The sequence below is a fragment of the Tenrec ecaudatus genome, chromosome 3 (genome assembly GCF_050624435.1).
Source record: "Tenrec ecaudatus isolate mTenEca1 chromosome 3, mTenEca1.hap1, whole genome shotgun sequence".
Taxonomy (NCBI): Eukaryota; Metazoa; Chordata; class Mammalia; order Afrosoricida; family Tenrecidae; genus Tenrec; species Tenrec ecaudatus.
Window position 1 is genome coordinate 170,222,493 of NC_134532.1, and position 20,121 is coordinate 170,242,613.

The following is a 20,121-nucleotide window of genomic DNA, read 5'->3' on the forward strand; positions in this document are numbered from 1 at the left end:
GCCTTGTGTTTCCTGTAGGTTCAGTTTTCTAACATGATTATACTATGCAAGCTCTTATTCTAATCACTGTACAATAATGGAAAAATATGTTTGAGGAAGAACATGATCCGGGAAAAGAAGGGAGAACCCTTACCACAAGGAAAATAAATACACTTGTACCCAACTGTACAATAAGAACATAACCCGTTAACGTCTCCAGAAATATACTTCTCAGTGTTCCCCCTTCATTTAAGGGCAAGTTCTCTCTTCTGTGGCAGTAGCTGAGGGAAAACGGTGTGGTTCCATAGAAGGGGAGGCGCTGGAGGAAATGGCTAGCTTTGGTCTGTGGAGAACAGTCACCAACATGTAAACTAAAATATGTATCATTGTTATTTCACTCTCACACTGGGGTAGCAATTTGGTCCTCATTCCCGCCCTGTGTTTTCAGTTGAAGAATCCATCGTTGGTTTGGTCTTCAACCCTCTGCACTTTTGGATACTCCCTCGCGCCCTCAGCAGCAGCTGCTTGGCTAGGCTTTCTCTCCTCCTCATTCCTGATTTCAGGGGTCACTTGATCCAAATCTTCTAGAAGGTCAGTTTGTACTTCCATTGGCATCGGATTTACCCACTCAGCATGCAGATCCTCTATATGTACTTCTGTACGTTCCTCACTCTGAATTCAACCTGCTTCTAGATAACTCGCATCTACGTGTGAACCTTACACTTGGCTGCCCTGGAGCAGATCTGGCTGGACTTGCTCTACAGTCACTTGTGTTGTGTTGTCACAGCTCCACTTGGAACGGAAGCCTTGGTATCACGTGTCCCTTCCCAGTTTGTTTTATAGTAGTCATTGAAGTTACAGGCTGGGCAGCAGGTGTGTTTCTACTGAACAAACATCTTTGTGTACTCTATGTTCTGAAATGATTATGAGCATCATAAAGGTTTCTCCTGAATTAATTCCTGGCTTAAGCCACAAGTCACATAGAGTAACATGGTTGGGTTCATGTCCAGTGTGAATTACTAAATGATCTTTGAACTGTGCCCTGCTGTTAAACACACCGACTTCCTCTTTTGCCCCATTCTAGTTCTGCCGTGCTGCCAGGTGACATTTGTGTGTGTTATTTCAAACAAGTCGCTCATGACACTTTTGACATTAAAAGTTTTTTTTCAAAGATGCTCTTAAAAATGTCTAACATGGCCAACGTTACTGACAAATATGAATTCCCCCCCCCCCAATTCTTTGCTTCCTACTGATGCCACCTTCTTCCAGGTGGCAACAATTGAGGGGTTGTGTCCATGCGCTCTCCTGAATATACCTCTTAGTGCATATTTCACACTTGAAACTCTCTGGCGACTGTGACTTCATGTACTCCTGTTTGCTTGTGGGGTCAGATGCACAGCCAGCTTCATTAACATGTTCTTCTGTCACCTTGACGATGTTATCGTCAGGTGCCAGGAAGTGGGCTCTGACCCATAGTGAGCCTATGAAAACCAGAATGGAATGGTTCTACACCATTCCCACTACTGTCCCTATGCTTGAGCCCACTTTGCAGTCACTGTGTCAACCCATGAAGGGCCTTCTTCTCTTTTGCTGCCCCTCCACTTCAGCAAACATGATGTCCTTCTCCAGGGACTGGTCCCTTCCGACAACATGTCTAAAGCTTGTAAGAGGAAGCTTTGCCATTCTTGACTCTAAGGAGCACTCTGGCCGTACTTCTACCACCACAGATGGGGATCTCCTTTTAGCAGTCTATGGAACTTTCAATATCCTTCTCCAGCACCACAATACAAAGCCGTCGATTCTTCTTCAGTCTTCCTTGTTCAATGACCAACTTTCACATGCATATAAAGCAATGGGAAATACCATGGCTTGAGTCAGGGCCACCTTAGTCCTCAAAGCAACATCTTTGGTTTTTAATTCTCTAAAGAGGTCTTGTGCAGCACATTTACCCCAAGCCTTTTAATCTGCCTTTTAATGTCTTTTAACCTTTTATGTCTTATATCTCTTGACTGCTGCTCCAATGTGCATAATCAATAATGCACATTGATTATGGTTCCAAAACAAAATCCTTGCCAACTCCAACCTTTCCCAATTTATCACAATGTGACCTATTAGTCCAGTTGTGAGAATTTTGGTCTTCTTTACATTGAGTTGTGATCCATACTGAAGGCTTCAATCCTTGATCTTCATAAGCAAGTGCTTTAAGTCGTCCTCACTTTCAGCAAGCAAGGTTGTGTCATCTGCGTCTCCCAGGCTGCTAATAAACTTTCCTCCAATCCTGATGCTGCATCCTTCTTCATATAATCAGGATTCTCTGATGGCTTGTTCAGCATACAGATTGAATAAGTATGGTGAGAGGATGCAACCATGACTCACACCTTTCCCAATACTAAATGTTCCCACGACTCTCTTTTGATAAATGTACAGGTTCCACATGAGCACAATGAAGTGTTCTGGAAATCCCATTCTACACAGTCGAATGCCTTGGAATAGTCAAAAATACATAAATAAATGTCTCTTTGATGTGCTCTGTTTTGAGCTAAGAGCCATGTGACAACAATGATCTCCCTTGTCCCACGTCCTTTTCTGAATCTGGCCTGAACCTCCGCCGCTCCCTGGAAGTGCACTGCTCCGCCGCTCCCTGGAAGTGCACTGCTCCGCCGCTCCCTGGAAGTGCACTGCTCCGCCGCTCCCTGGAAGTGCACTGCTCCGCCGCTCCCTGGAAGTGCACTGCTCCGCCGCTCCCTGGAAGTGCACTGCTCCGCCGCTCCCTGGAAGTGCACTGCTCCGCCGCTCCCTGGAAGTGCACTGCTCCGCCGCTCCCTGGAAGTGCACTGCTCCGCCGCTCCCTGGAAGTGCACTGCTCCGCCGCTCCCTGGAAGTGCACTGCTCCGCCGCTCCCTGGAAGTGCACTGCTCCGCCGCTCCCTGGAAGTGCACTGCTCCGCCGCTCCCTGGAAGTGCACTGCTCCGCCGCTCCCTGGAAGTGCACTGCTCCGCCGCTCCCTGGAAGTGCACTGCTCCGCCGCTCCCTGGAAGTGCACTGCTCCGCCGCTCCCTGGAAGTGCACTGCTCCGCCGCTCCCTGGAAGTGCACTGCTCCGCCGCTCCCTGGAAGTGCACTGCTGCAACTGAGGCTGAGTGATTTTCAGCAAAACCTTTTTGTTTTTCTTCAGAATCTTGCTCGCATGTGATATCAATGGTATTTTTCAATAATTTGAGCATTCTGTTGGGCCATCTCTCCTTGGAATGGGTGTAGAGAGGGATCTCTTCCAGTCAGTTGGCAAAGTAGCTGTATTCCAACTTTCCTGGCATAGCTGAGTGAGCGCTTCCAGCACTTCATCAGCTTGTTGAACCATTTCAATTAGTGTTCTATCACTTCCTGGAGTCTGATTTTGGCTCCTCCTTTCAGGCTATCTTGGACTTTTTCCTTCTGTGTTATTGGTTCTTGCTCACCTGCTACCTCTTGCAGTGATTGAATGCCGAGATGTTTCCTGGTAGAGTGACTCTTTTGTTCCATAGTCTTTGGATGCTTCCTGCATCATTCAGTATTTTGCCCATGCAATCTTTCCGTATTGCAACGCAAGCCTTGAAGTTTCTCTTTCATTCTTTCAGTTTAGAGATATGTTGAGCGTGTCCTTCCTTTTTTATTTTCTAACTTTTAAGTCTTTGCACATTTCATTGTTACATCTTAGAGAAAACCTCAAGTCTGACTCTTCGCTGTTGCATTGATTTGGACTCCCGGTGGCCTCACGAGTTACAGAGTATGACTGCTTCATAGCATTGTCTTGGTTATATTCTTTTACAGCTAGTTCTAGGTCTTCCTTTCCCACTGCTGCTGGGTGGATTCAAACCACCAACCTTTCGTGCAGCAGACAAGTGCAAGCCATTGGCATCACTCAGGGCCTCTGGTCTTAGAATAGAGTGAGTCCTACGAAAGAGAAGACACCAATGGAAAGGAAAAGCAGAGATTGGGATGCAAGCCAAGGAACACCAGGATTGCCAGGCACCCCCAAAGCTCAAAGAGGAAGGAAGGATCTACCTTTGGAGATTTTAGGGAAATCGCAATCGGGTGACCACTTGATTTCAGACTACAGGCCTCACAAAGTGTGACTCAATATGCTTCTGCTACGTGGGGCCTCTCAGTTTGTGTACTTAGTTCCAGAATCCCTGGGGGACTGATACACCCAGCAGAGCTCATATTATTTACATCATCTTGTAGATGAGGAAATTAGGGTTTCAAGTTTCTTCTCATTTCTCCAATTATTATGATTTCCAGCTTGCTGTGTTTCTCTCCCAGGAGCCCTAGTGGAACAGTGGCCACATTTTGGGCTGGGAACCATACGATTTGTGTGCTGTGAGAGATAGATGAGGCTGTCTGCTTCTGTAAAGATGTACTTTATGCAGAAACCCCAAATCTCCCCTCCACAGTCCGAGGAGTCAGAAGCAATTTGATGGCAGTGAGTTCTCATTTTGACTACTTCTCAACAGAATGACCATCTTGCATTATTTTAATGAATGCGCTCTTATTTCTGAGGGGGGTTAAAAAAAAGAACGACCAAAGAAACGGCAAAGTGGATTTTCTTTGTTGCGTATTTCATACAGTCCAACGAGAATGCTAAGAGTTTATTTCAGAATGTTTGGTAGGTAGTGTTCTTCTCCACGTGGCCCCCCTGTTTAAACAGTCACAAGCCCTTCAGTAGGTCAATGCGATCTGATGCTTGCCTTGACTGTTCTTCAGCTGACATCCGAAGCTAAAGACTATTTCCTCCAGCCTTTGTATGAAATTCCCCTTGCCATTTAGACCTCTGTCAACACCAGAAGAAAGCTAAGCATAAATGACAAATAGGTTTTTATTAACAGCCTTGTCAAACCTCGATCCCAATTGAGTGGATTCACATACGCTGATTTTCCTGAAACTAGTGTAGCAGATACACAGAGTGTCTAGGAAGTAAAGCTAGAATGAGTTTTCAGGGATCCTGAAAAGTCCTCCTGGAGATTAACTCACGGATTCCTCTGTGCCTAAATCCTATAAAGCACATCTAGGGTACCTCTTACATGAAATTACTTTGCTCAACATCTGTGCATTTCTTTCTTCTTTCACACAATATGTATTAAGAGTCAGCTGTGTGCCAGATGATATTCTAGGGACAAGAGGGACAGCACTGACCTATACAGATCCCCGCTCTAATCAAATTATTCAAAAATATGTATGTGTGTGTGCATGCATATGTATGAGAGTGGAAATGGTCTTTTATGTCTTAAGGTAGGGATTACACATTCGAATATCATGGATATGTTATCATTATGGCATAACAAAAATATCAAAATTCAGTGGCTTAGAGTGATTGTTTTATTAGTTAATAATTCTGCACGTCAGCATTTGGGCTGGGCTTAGCTGGCTGGTTATTCTGCAGGTCTCACCTGGTCTCTTCATGTGGCTGGAGCCAGGTAGTGGTTTATCTGGGGCTCCTAGTGCCGACTGATGCCTCACTGTCAGGGCTTATGCTATGCTGTCAGCCAGGGTCCTTTTGGTTCTCCTTCACATTGTCTTTACTGGGCAACTATACTTTCTTGTCAGAGAGAGAAAGAAAGAGAGATCCACCAAAATACCTGTGCATAATCTTAAGGCAACCTACAGGAACTCTCTATTTCACTGAGTATTTAGTCACAGCACATTAGATTCCATTATGGAAGGTGATTACGTTATATTAAATTACAGGCCAGCAACTAGTCTAGTTTTTAGACACACCATTGGGATCCATAGGCTAGACAAGTTAACATATAAAATGAAGCATCACAGACCAAATTTTCAAACAAGGTCACATTTACCGGGAGTCAGAACTTCAATATATCTTTCATGGGGAGACAGCTCAAATAATAACAGAGAGTCAAGTACATTGAAACCAATATGTCAGGGTGAAGTGATGGAGAGAAACTGGGAAGGTGGGAAAAGGCCACTGGCAGAGGTTGCTCAGCAAAAGTATCACAGAGGAGAAGATATTATAGCCAATTCCTTGTTAAGGAAAAGGAGCCAGCCATGCACAGATGTGAAAGAGGCACTTTCCAAGCTGAAGGAATTGCACATGCATAATCCACAGGGACCGATGGGAGAGAGCCTGTGGGAGTGCTGGGGACAAGGCCCGTGTGATGGCAGAGAACGGGAAATGGTAAGAGACTACAGGGCAAGACAGTCAGAATTTATTTGAATTGCAATATTGTTTCTGCCCTTCTTTCTACCATAGGCTGGTAACTAGTTATCTTCTAGTTCTGACGATTCAACCTGGCAACCTCAGCAAAATCCAGATGCCAGCTCTCAGGAGGATGTACCCAAAGCTTTTTATTTTGACACAACCCCAATAAGGAGTGTACTCCCAACTGAGGTAGGAGAAAAATGTAGGGGTCTGCTCCCATGAAGATTCACAGCCTTACAAACCCTACAAGGTAATACCACTCTCTCCTCTGTGGTCGCTGTGAGTCAGCATCAACTTAATGTCAGTGGGTTTGCTTTGGCAGGTTAGGCTATGCCTCAAATTCTCTGAGAAGCCTGTCTTACTTCACTTCAGTTTGCCCCGATCATGGTCTTATTTTATGGACCTCCACCTTCGAGGTCTGCATTGGATTTTTAGTCGTTGTAATTTCTTATTGGATCTTGAATGCACATAGCACCTTCCCAACTAGAACATAAGATCCATTCAAACATAGCATCACTTTCTGCTTCTTTGGCAACCCCTATTCCCACCCCCACCCCCACCCCACCTGCCCTGACTTCCACCATGTTGCTGAGTGACACTCTCATCACTCTACTCAAACTAAAGTCGCCACTCACTATTTGTACACCTGGCCTATGTTCTTCATAGCTGTGTCACCATCAGATTGTCTCTGAGTTGTTTCTTGGTTGCCAGTTCCAACAAGAAGGAACTCTAGTAGGGTATAGAGGGTTACACCTTCATTTGTTAACCCCAAGGTTAGCAGTTAGAAACCACCAGCTGCTCCATAGGAACAAGATGAAGCTACTGATTCCTTTAAAAGTTCACAGCCTCCTGACACGATCGCTAAAGACAAATGGGTGCATAAGCAAATGTGGTGAAGAAAGCTGGTGGTGCCCAGCTATCAAAAGATAAAGCTTCTGGGGTCTTCAAGGCTTGAAGGTAAATAAGCAGCCTTCTAGCTCAGAAGCAACAAAGCCCACATGGAAGAAGCACACCAGCCTGTGTGATCACGAGGTGTTGAAGGAATCAGGTATCAGGCATCAAAGAACAAAAAAATCAAATCATTGTGAATGGAGGGGGGGAGTGTGGAGTGGGGCCCAGGGCCCATCTGTAGGCAACTGGACATCCCCGTACAGAAGGGTCACGGGGAGGAGATGAGCTAGTCAGAGTGCAGTATAGCAACGATGAAACATACAATTTTCCTCTAGTTCTTAAATGCTTCTTCCTCCCCCACTATCATGATCCCAATTCTACCTTACAAATCTGGCTAGACCAGAGGATGTACACTGGTACAGATAGGAACTGGAAGCACAGGGAGTCCAGGACAGATGAAGCCCTCAGGATCCGTGGTAAAAGTGGTGATACCAGGAGGGTAGAAAGAAGGTGGGGTGGAATGGGGGAACCGATCACAAGGATCTACACATAACCTCCTCCCTGGGGTATGGACAACATAAAAGTGGGTGAAAGGAGATATCAGACAGTATAAGACATGACAAAATAATAATAATTTATAAATTATCAAGGGTTCATGAGAGAGGGAGGGGAAAATGAGGAGATGATACCAAGGGTTCAAGTAGAAAGCATATGTTTTGAGGGTGATGAGGCAACAAATGTTCAAATGTGCTTGACACAATTGATGGATGGATGGCTTGTGATGAAAGTTGTGTGAGTTCCCAATAAAATAATTTTTAAAATCTTACAGCCTGAGAACCCCACAAGGGCAGTCATAGTCTGTTGGATGAGGTCACTACCGTGGGAGGGAGGGAGGGAGTCCCAGTAAGGCGGTCTCTTGGAGGGAAGAGCATTTAGTATGCATTACTCTCAGCAGGAAGTTTGGCAAATTTGCGTCCACTCAGTTGTGTTTCAAAAGAAAGACGGCTGATCTCCTAAACAATACAAAACAAACAAACCAACAACCAGCCATTGAAAACTCTATAGAGCACCGTCCTATTCTGCAACACAGGGTTAAGGAGGGTCAGGATCAACTTTCCAGCCACCGGTCATGGTGGTGGTTGCCCTACCAGGAAAGTCAAAGCCCTGGGAGCAGGGGTCTGGCTCTTTTTTTGGGTACTGGGCCAAGAACAGGGCTTGTCTTTAGCAGAAACTCAGTTCACCCGCAGGGAATAACCTTGGCTACTTTAGAGCCATTGTTCAGGTGATCCACCTCATGTTTCAGGGGAGAAATTCTGTTCTAGACAGGCATTTCATGTGTATTCCCCTGGACTCTAATTCTTGGAACTCAGACTATGAGGGTCTGCCAAAGAGACCTTGTTTTATGTTTGTGGCAAAATCATTATTGTCCCACTGTATCCCCGTGGCCCCTCTCTTGGTACCTAATCTAGCACCAGACTGTAGGAGGGTAGAAGCAGCTCTTCTGGGGCCTATACGTCCCCCCAAGCTGTGACTTCATTTGTTTAATTCATTTCAACCATCCCTCTTTTAATTGGCCATTTACAATCCGCCGGGACTATAGCAATGACCCGTGGGGTTAAGAAGAAAATAACGGTGTGTCAATGAGGGAGCCTGCTCTGTAGCACGGACACCCCCAGCCTGCCTCCCTCCTGGGCCCAGCGAAGATGTGGTTTATATTAGAAACCTGGAGAAAGTTCATGCCCTCTGGGAAGACTGTGACCATGGAATGGCAGAGTGATTAATGGTTTATTTACAGCAGTGACATCCAGCCTGTCAGGGCCCTTCGGGGGCCTTTGATGTAAAACACACCAAGAGGCCCAGGGTTGCCCTTATCTCCTCAGAGGAGAGAAATCAGAAATGAAGAATGGTGGGCTGAGGCTCTCAATGTTGGAGGCCAGCCCTGGGCTTCAGGGACTGGAATGGGGAAAACAGACCGAGCCCAGCAGGGTGCCACCTTCCCTGTTCTCCAGGCCCATGCTTTTCCTTTTCTCCCCAGTCTCTTCTTCCTTGAACACGCCTGTGTTAGCGTGGCTCCCTAAACCACACAGTATAAGGATGGGCAAATGAGAGATGAACATTACCAGGGGGTAACGGGGTGGATTTTTGTATTTCTAAGGGAGATTAAGGCCCAGGAACGAACCATTGGTGATCGTTGAAAGCATTTTGGCCTCTGGTTGAAGGAACCCTGTTTCTTTAAGAGAACAAAAGACCGTACATTATTCCAATGCCCGGATAGAGGACCAAATTTGCAACCAGACAGCCTGTGAGTTGAATCTGGTCCAGAGCTCTATTTTGTTTGGCCGGCAGAGAGCTTAAAACCTTTTTAATAGTTGCTGACATCGACCAATATGATTTCAATTTCACATAAACATTCGGATTCCCGCTTTCTCTCGCAAAACTGGAGACCAGAGCACCTGGGATCTGTGTTCGCTCAGGGCTGCACTTCAAGAAGTTGCTCCGCTTTTGGGGGCAAGGTCTCTCTCTCCAAGGACTCCCCCCAAGAATGCTGGGTGTCACTTGTCACATATCACTGTGCTTCGGCTGTTGTTTTATTCATGCCTGGTCCACTTTTAAAACGATTGTGGGTGTTATTTCCTCCAAACTCTTTGAAACCCAGGCTTTTTTAACCAGGAGAATTGGCACGCCAGCACCATCCTACTAAGGTTGCTGTGTTGTCTGCAGCAAAGGTGCTTCGTCTCGTGTCTGACACCTGACAAGAGTGCCAGCCATGGCAGTGACTGTTCCGATCGCCGACAACGAACTGAGGCCTCCCACTAAGGAAAGGCATTCTGGAGGTTCGCCACTGGTTTGAAAGTTGAATCATTCAAATGAATGCCGTGGGAAAGAAAAAAAAAGGTTCTACCTTATTTTAGGAGGCAGGTCTGTCTGAGGTCCAACACCGGTTTCAAACAGCCTGGATTCTGGGCTGTCAGAGAGTTCTTAGAGAAGTGATTTCAAACATCCCACCTTCTGAGGTGGGAACAAAGGAAGTGCTGGCTGCCCTATCGCTCCAGGGTAATTTGGTACCAGGCTAACGGGGGAAGGCACCAAGCTGAGAACAAAAACACAGGAGAAGAAAGAAATAATTTAAAAAGAGAGCATATGGAAGCCTTCTCCAGAAGCCCTCGATCTGCTGTCTCTTTATTCCCCAGTGGAAAAAGTGAGGGAGGGTGGACTTTTATTCTCTAATGAGTCATAATCTACAACTAGACACAAGTGGCCTCCAAGCCTTGGATTCTGGCAGACATCCTGTTCATCTCCCTGCCTTATAATTTCTCTTGCACTTCTTTTTAGGCCATTCCCCACACAGCATGAGGCTTTGAAGGGTGTGATTTGGGTACACAATCCTGTTTGTAGTCAAACCTTCCTGAGATGCAAGGTGAGATGGAGCAAACGTCCCCGCTAAAGAGGCCACCAGCTCTTTCTCTCACACGATTCCCCGACTAGAAACAACTGCGTGCTTCAGGATCCGAGCGCCGAGAGACGCTGTTCTCCGACATGAAGACATGCTGTGCATAATTGGGTGATTTTTACTGTGCTTTAGGTGAAGGTTTTCCTAGAAAACTAGTTTTCCGAGTCAAGAGTTGTTACACAGAGACTTCAAGGGCATTGGCTGAAATCTCTGCGATGTGGCAGCCCCTCTGGATTTCCTCTTTCGATTCCCTGTTTCCATCGGCCCAGCGTTCTTGTTCTTCCCTGCCTCCTTATCATCGATTTTGGGTGCACATTGCCTCCTTATCATCGATTTTGGGTACACATTGCCTCCTTATCATCGATTTTGGGTACACATTGCCTCTTTATCATCGATTTTGGGTACACATTGCCTCCTTATCATCGATTTTGGGTACACATTGCCTCTTTATCATCGATTTTGGGTACACATTGCCTCTTTATCATTGATTTTGGGTACACATTGCCTCCTTATCATCGATTTTGGGTGCACATTGCCTCCTTATCATCGATTTTGGGTACACATTGCCTCCTTATCATTGATTTTGGGTACACATTGCCTCCTTATCATTGATTTTGGGTGCACATTGCCTCCTTATCATCGATTTTGGGTACACATTGCCTCCTTATCATTGATTTTGGGTACACATTGCCTCCTTATCATTGATTTTGGGTGCACATTGCCTCCTTATCATCGATTTTGGGTACACATTGCCTCCTTATCATTGATTTTGGGTACACATTGCCTCCTTATCATCGATTTTGGGTACACATTGCCTTTTGGGTCTCCTTTAGCTCATTGTCCTGAGGAGCACTCAGTTCTTGGATGTTGTTTGTTTTATAGTCCTGTCTATGACTTGGCTGGAAGATGGCTCCTGGGAATGATGTTCTTAAGTTTGCGTGCGTGAAAAATGCTGTTTGCTGCAAGGAGGAGACATATAATGAAATTTTATTATCTCACTCATCAAGAAGAAACTGAAAGGGCAGTCAAAAAAGAAGAAAGACAGCAAATACCAAAATGGATGTCAAAAGAGATGCCGAAACGTGAATATAGAATAGCTAAGGCAAATGGAACACATGAAGATAAGAACTCAATGGACGGTGTCAAAGGGCAGTGTGAGAAGGCAAAGGCTTTTACTGAAATGTGCAAAGATCTGGAGTTAGAAAACCAAAAGGGAAGGACACACTAGGTATTTCTCAAGAGGGACTAACTGGGGAAAAGAAAGCCTTGCATTCAACAATGAAGGATTCTGTGGGTGATACAGGCAAGGATGCAGGAAGCATCATGAGATGGAAGGAATACAGAGTCATAGTACTATAAAGAATTGGTCCGCACTCAACCATTTCAGGAGATATTCTATGACCAACAACAGATAGCATTGAAGGAATAAATACAAGCTACATGAAGGCATTGGTGCAAACCAAGGCTCCAGGAATTGATGGAATGCCAGTCAAGAGGTTTCAACAAATGTTTGCAAGGCTGGAAACACTCACTCATATAACGTAGTCAACCAAGTAGAAGAGATCCATGTTTCTGCCCATTCCACAGGAAGGTGAATGACCATACTGAGGACAGCAGCATTAATATCATGTGTTGGACGCTGTTGAGCTGCTTCTGACTCATAGCAATACTCTCTACAATAGAAGGAAACACTACTCGGTCCTTCACCATCTTTACAATGGCCTTGTTTGAGCCCACTGTTGCAACAACTGTGTCAATCCACCTCACTGATGGTCGTCCTCTTTTTTGCTGACCTTCCACTTTACCAAGCGTGATGTCCTTTTCCAGCATCTGGAATCGACCTGTGATATGTTTGCACAACCTTGCTTGCTGAAAGTCACGAGGAGTGGCCTTGAAGTACCTACTAGTGAAGATCAAAGTCTATAGCTATAACCGTGGATTGCACCTCTACTTAAACAAAACTCCCAGCAACGGGGCCAACAAGCAATCATCATCATAAACAGAAAATAGTGACTTTGTCGAGGATTTAACGTAGCTTCCATAGTCAAGGCTCACATAAGCAGCAGTCAAGAAATCAAACTATGTATTGTATTGGGTCAATTTACTGCAAACATCTTTTAAAAAATGTTAAAAACCAAAGCCGTCATTTGAGGACTAGGGGTGCCTTATGCAAGTGATGGTATTTTCAATTGCATCACATGTATATGAAAGCTGGGCAAAAAAGCCCCCCAAAAAGGTGGACAGTGAATAAGGAAGACCTAAGAAAGAACTGATGCATTTGAATGATAGTGTTTGTAAGGAATATCATGGGCTGTCAGAAGAACAAATAAACCCGTCTTAGAAGAAGTACAGCTAGACCGTTCCTTAGACTCCAGGGTGGCATGACTTTACACTTTGGACATGGTGTCAGGAGAGAACATTTCCTGGAGAGAGACGTGGTGCTTGGTAAAGCAGAGGGCCAGTGAAAGAGAAGATGGCGCTCAATGCCATGGGTAACCCAAAGGCTCAACAGGGGTTCAAACATGGCGATAATTGTGAGGATCGTGGGGTGAGTCCCCGCTAAGATGTGCCGTTCAATGACAGAACACTGCTGGGAAGGGCTCCTCTGCAGAAAGGAATCATTTCTTGATTAGACGATTATCCTACTGTGCAAGAGGAATCTTCTTGCCTTTTATTCTCTTTTTAACGCATAGCTCCCCCATTGCACATGGGGCTGCTATGAGTTGTATCAGATCAGCAGCACCTAACATCAGCAGCAACGTTAGATTGCAATAAATTAAGGACATAATTTTCATCTATAGATAATTACCAAATGAGTAGTAAAAAGAATGTGGTTCATTTTATTGTAATATTGACTTTATTGTGGTGGCCTGGAAACAAACCTACACTTTCTCTGAGGCCTGTCTGTGTCAGGCATGAGGATTATATCTGAGAACTGACATATGACACTGGATTGACAGATGGAGAGCATATACTCATTTTGAGGAAATTTTATTACTAAAGAAATCTTGAACCTGGACAGAAAACAGCCATGCCTTTTCCTGTTGGAGATTTAAAACATCATCTACCCCCTAAATTTGAATCTGGGTACTCTTTAAAAAGAGCACATTTTCCAATGCCCACTTGACACGTTGCCCCAAAGGGCAATGGACAAGGAATGGGGGAGCTATGCGTTAAAACGAGAATAAAAGACAAGAAGATTCCTCTTGGACAGTAGGATAATCGTCTAATCAAGAAATGATTCCTTTCTGCAGAGACACCCTGCCCAGCAGAATTCTGTCATTGAACGGCACATCTTAGCGGGGACTCACCCCAGAACAATGTTTGTTACAGAGCGCAAAGAAAATCTTTGACAACGGGGCAAATTATATACAGAAAAAAGCAGACTACCTTGCTGGTATGTAGACTATTCGTAGACCTGAAAAGGGCCATGAATGTAACGACCGATCCCTTTGCAGCCGTCGAGTAGGACATCCTACAATCCAAAACTCTTTCTACAACGACCATTGTAGATGTTGTGGAGAGAACCTTCTCTTACAGGAACGCAAGAGGGTTCTTATGCAGTACATGTGCTTACAAAGTGTCCCCTCTGGAGCACTTTGGGGAGAAAGAAGGGATTTTCTGCTCCCATAAAGAGTGATAGCCCCACAGGGGCAGCTCTTCTCCACCCGATAGGGTCGCTCTGGAGAGGCCTTGCCTAGATGGCAGGGAGTTGGGCAGTTTGGGATTTGGGAGCACTTTCTGCAGCAGCGTGAACATATTTCCCCACAGAACACGAATCCTGGAAATGTCTGACTAAGGAAGGCATCATGTCTTAAGGGGGTGAAATAGTTTTGTTATCTGGCCCCAAGAATGCAGGCCTCCTCATTTCAAGTAATTCATCTCCTAGGGGTGTTTGGGTGTTTTTCTTGGTCAACTACACAGTCATTTCACTCTGCAGCCAGGAGCAATTGGTTTCTCTGAAGCCATCCAGCTTACAAGTGTAGCTTTCCAACCAGGAAGGGCGTTGCGGCTAACAGTCTTGTCTGACACACACTGATTCATTATTGCGTTAGGGAAATAGCTTCTTGTCATCCTATTAGAATATGAATTTGGCAGCGGGGTAAGATTTTAGTTCTGTTCTCAAAATAATAGTAGAGAATATGGGTGTCGATGAGCTTGCCTGTGACTCTCTATCTGCCTTTTATTATGCGGTGAGATTGGAAAACATAAGCGGGATTCTCAGAGCCCTGGAGCACGCATGGTTTGTCATAGAAATGGAAAACAGGACTTGTCTCCTCACGCTGAGTATAAGAGCCAGTTGGAGCTGCTTTGAATCTGTTGCTTTGTGTATAAAATCTGATGAGAAGACACAATGATGCATAACCCTTAACTGGTTCATTCTTTCAAACACAGAAGAACAAGTAACAAGATCTCCACTTTATTCTTGTCAATTAAACCAAAGACAAACAAACTCACTGCCATCGAGTCGATGCCGTCTCAAAGCGACCCTACGGGACAGGGTAGAACTGCCCATGTGACTTCACGAGATAGTAACTGTTCCCATCTTTCTCCAGTACAGCAGCCGGTGGCTGGAACTGCCGACTGTGCAGGGACCAGCTCCCTGTGAACCACTGCGCCACCAGGGCTCCGTGGTCCATTAGAGGGAGGTCCTCATCCCCCTCCCCCATCCATTCTTGAGGAAGATCACTTCCGAGAGACTGTCCAGTTGTTTTGAAAGATCTAGAAATGAGAATTTGAGATGGGGGAATCTGGCAATAGAAGCTCTTTGGTAATTAGTCACCCATGAGTTGATTCCGAGTCATGGCAGCTGTGTGCATCCCAGAACATGCACCCCGAAAGAGGTTCTGTACCTCCTCATGAGCACCGCTGTGGCTGAGAAGAGGGTTGTGGCTATGACATCAATCCAGCTTATGGGTGGTTTTCCTCACGTTCGCGGACCCATCACCGACTGGGCTGTCCTTTCTAGCTCTAGTCTCCCTGGTCACATGAGCACAGTAAGCGGGCCCGCCTCACTGCCCGAGCTTCTAAATAGCGTTCCGGCTCTTTTTCTTCTAAGACTAGTTGGTTTGTTCTTCTGGCTGCCCACGATACATTCAGTATTCTCTACCAACACCATAGTTCACGGGCATCACTTCTTCCCCCTTCCCCTTTCACTGTTCAACTTTCCCAGGCATGGGGAGTGACTGCAAAGACAAGGCAGGGGTCAGGGGCACCTTAATTCCCAAAGTGAGATCTTTGCTTTCAACTATTGGGTTTTGCAGCAAGGATAAGATCGCTCCACTGATGGATTGATCATTCCTTCGCTATGTGTTTATTGAACCACTGCCTACACTAGCGTCTGGGTGAGGCTCTGGGGATACAATGGTGAGCAGCACAGAGAGACGTCCTGGCCCCGAGGAATTAAAAGCCCAGTGGGGAAATCCTGCTCACTAGGCAGACCACTTACAGTGGAATGTGTGGACGCTCTGAAATGGGTACTAGAGTTGCTAAGGGAGGCCAGAGAAAGGTCAGCCAGCCCATCGTGGTAGAAAGATCAGGGAAGACGTTTTGGAAGAAATTATGTCTAGACAGACAAATGATGAGGGGGAATGAGCTAGGCTAAGGTTGGGGTCAGGGGTCAGGGGTCAGGAAGAATTTGGCAAGGAAAGAGAACAGGATAGAGAATTTTGAGCAGAGGAAATCACAGAAACTTGGTGTATGTGGGAATTGGGAGGAAATGACAAATGACTAGATCGTAATACACTTTGCAGGACATGTTAAAAGGTAAAATTTAGTGAAGGCAGAGACTGAACCTGGAGGAGCCTTGTGGATCGTGTTAAGAAGTATGGACTTTATTCCCAAGAAAGCCCATTATTGAACTCTCAGTTAGTCCTGCCTTTGTAGAGGAAAAAGAAAGAGGAAGGTACACAAGTCAAGAAGCGCACCCAACCCCCTCACACGGTACACAAGTCAAGAAGCGCACCCAAACCCCTCACACGGTGCAGAAGTCAAGAAGCACACCCAAACCCCTCACACGGTGCAGAAGTCAAGAAGCGCACCCAAACCCCTCACACGGTGCAGAAGTCAAGAAGCACACCCAAACCCCTCACACGGTACAGAAGTCAAGAAGCACACCCAAACCCCTCACACGGTACAGAAGTCAAGAAGCACACCCAAACCCCTCACATGGGGAGGAGTTTGCTGGCAGCCCTTTCAGCAGGAGAAACTCAGGACGTTCTGCTGTCCGTGGCTGGGCTTCCGAAGGCCGTTGTTTGCACGCTTGTCACATGCCAGGGCTGCCCTATCTCTCACTGACACGCTCTCGAGTTAGCCGATTCATTCTAACTTAGGACTTGCAAAAAGGTAAAAATGACAGGGGTAACACTAGGAAGTGAGGAAAAGCAAAAGTCAAATCCGCTGCTTTCCAGTCGATTCCAGTTCATAGAGACTTTATAGGGCAGGCTAGTTCCCGAGATGGTACGTCTTTCTGGGAGCAGAAAGTCTCATTGTGCTGCCATGGGAGTGGCTAGTGCATTTGAACGGCCAAGCTGATGAGTTAGTCGCCCAGTATTTAAACCATATGCCCTTCCAGCTCCCATAAAGTGATAAATCCAACCAAATTCCCTGCCTGGAGTCAATTTCTGATACATAGTGGCCTTATAGGACAGAGTAGAACTGCCCCATAGGACTTCCAAGGGGTTCAACTTGCCACCATTTTTGGTAGTAGCTGAGAACTTTATGGTGCCACGAGGGCTGTCCATTCATTTGCATGCTCATTCAAGCAACCATCATAAGGCTGAAGGGAGCCGGCCTCTCTAAGCCAGCGCTAAGGAGATGCAGGGGGATTGTAACAAACACAGGAAAGGAGCCCTGCTGACTTTCTGGCCCAGCTGACGTGGGCGTCAGAGCATCCTTGAAGGAAAGCAGTGTTTCCCAAGACAGGTTGCACAGAGCCGCCATCCAGTCTCAGGGGTCCAATCAATATGACTGAAAAAAGGAATTTCAGGGTGCCTTCAGTTGAATTGTAGCCCCTAAAAATATATTGAAATCCCAAGGCCTATGAATGAGACCTTATTTTAAAATAATAAGAGTTTTTGAAGACTTTTGAAAAATAAATCATTTTATTGGGGTTTTGTACAACTCATCACAATCCATCCATCCATCCACCCATTGTGTCAAGCACATTTGTACATTTGTTGTGCTCATCATTCTCAAAACATTTGCTTTCTGCTTGAGCCCTTGGTATCAGCTCCTCATTTTCCCCCTCCCTTCCTCACGAACATTTGATACTTTATAAAATATTATTTTTTCATCTCTCACACTGTCTGATGTCTCCCTTCACTCACTTTTCTGTTGTCCATCTCCCAGGGAGGGGGTTATATGTAGATCATTGTGATTGGTTCCCCCCTCCCACCTTTTCCTTACCCTCCTGATATCACTACTTTCATTATTGGTCTTGAGGGGTTTATCTGTCCTGTATTCCCTGTATTTCCAGTTCTTATGTGTACCAGTGTACATCCTCTGGTCTAGCCAGATATGTAAGGTAGAATTGGGATCATGATAGTGGGGGGAAGAAGCATTAAAAAACTAAAGGAAGATTGTATGTTTCATCGGTGTTATATTGCACGGATGTTATATGTCATCTCCTCACCGGTGACTCTTCTGTAAGAGGATGTCCAGTTGCCTACAGATGGGCTTTGGGTCCCCACTGCACACTCCCCCTCATTCACAATGATATGATTTTTTTGTTCTTTCGATGTCTGATACCTGATCCTATCGACACCCTGTGATCACATAGGCTGGTGTGCTTCTTCCATGTGGAATTTATTGCTTCTCAACTAGATGGCTTCTTGTTTATCTTTAAGCCTTTAAGACTCCAGATGTTATATCTTTTAAAAGCCGGGCACCATCAGCTTTCTTCACAACATTTGCTTATGCACCCGCTTTGTCTTCAGTGATCGTGTCAGGAAGGTGACCATCATGGAATGCCAGGTTGATAGAACAAAGTGTTGAAGATTAAACTGAGTCAGGCTGAGGTCATACTGGATTAGGGTAGGCCCTATACTGATGACAGCTATTTTATAGGATGAGGGATAGATAAGCACAATGAGGAGAATACACCTGAAGGCAGAGAGGCACAAGGAAAACACCATGTATGTAGACGGAGCCCGAGATTGGAGGAATGTATTTAAAAGCCAAGGAACACCAAGTGCTGACAAAACCACCAGAAGTTAGAAAGAAACAAGGACAGAGCCTCCCCTAGAGATTTCCAAGGGCATGACCTTGCAGACAGCCGAGTTTGAACTTTAGCCTCCAGCGTCATGAGAGAATAAGTGTAAGGTGCTTTAATCCATCCTGTAGATGGTCCTTTATGGTGGCCCTTCAATGAACAAAAACCAAAGCCAAGCCCTGGTGAGTTACCAGTTGGGTTGCTAACCACATGGTCAGCAGTTCAAACACCAGCTGTTCTGAGGGAGAAAAATGAGACTCTCTCCTATAAAGACTTGCAGTCTCAGAAACCCACAGGGCAGTTCGCTATGAGTCAGAATTGACTCAATGCTAGTGAGTCTGGTTTGGAGTTTTTAGTGCCACTCCGTAGATTCCCAGGTGTCACAGAGCAGAACTGCCCCACTAGGTTTTCTAGGTTGTGATTTTTATGGCAGCAATCACCAGGCCTTTCTTCTGTGGTACACATAGGGAGTGGTGGTGTGCACTGCCAACTGTTAGGTTGTTATTGTTGTTAGGTGCCATCGACTCAGTTCTGACTCATCGAGATGCTACTTACCTCAGAGTGAGATGCTGCCTGGGTCGCACCATCCCTGACATTGTGTTTTAGGCCCTTGTAGGAGCCGCCGTGCCAATCCATTTCCTTGAGGGGTTTCCTCATTTTTGCCGATTCCCCACTTACGGTTATAGACAAGCACACACGGCGTGCACGGTCTAGGGCCCAAGAAATGGATACAAAGGTCAGATAATTTTAGGTCGCATGGGGTGTGGTTAAGCAAATGTCTTTAGCCCGCACTTGAATACGCGAATAGACAAGAAGCCCAGTTAGTAACATCTCTTGAAGGTTTTCCTAACCCGTGAGCCCCAGAGATCTTTTCATTTGTTGTGAGACACCTGGCAGCACAGGCGGAGGGTGGACCGTTTCTGGAGAGTCATCGTGATGGAAAATACCTCTTGGGGAGCCGCAGCTCCGAGGGGCTCCCGGAGGCGCTGGGAGCTTGTGGTTTGCGTGTGTGTCTGTGACAGACATACATCCTGGCAAAACAACGGACAGTATTGGATTCCTCTCTCCAGGACAGTTTGTCAGTTTGGTGAGTTCCCCAAGGAAACATGCAGCGTGAAGTAACCAGGGCCAGGGGAACAATCTTTCCTTTGTGAAAATAAACACAGACTGGCCTGCGTCAGCAAACCTCACTGAGCGTAACTGGCTCAATATTGCTAAACGGTCTTCAAGGAGGATTTAGGGCCTTAAACTTGACACTAAAGAGAAGGGGGGGGCAAAAGCATCCATGTTAAGGAAGACCATATGTGAGGCAAATCTTGGGCAGTGGAAAAAAACAATAGATAATTGGACATGTTTTGAAATTTGGGGAATAAAATATAGGAAATCTCGCTCGTAA

General features: G+C 45.7%; 1 pseudogene; it reads right to left on the reverse strand.

Annotated features, from left to right (window-relative positions):
- Window positions 1-379: 379 nt before the first annotated feature.
- On the reverse strand, window positions 380-19,382 carry LOC142442458 (uncharacterized; annotated as a pseudogene).
- Between the last annotated feature and the right edge of the window lie 739 nt (window positions 19,383-20,121).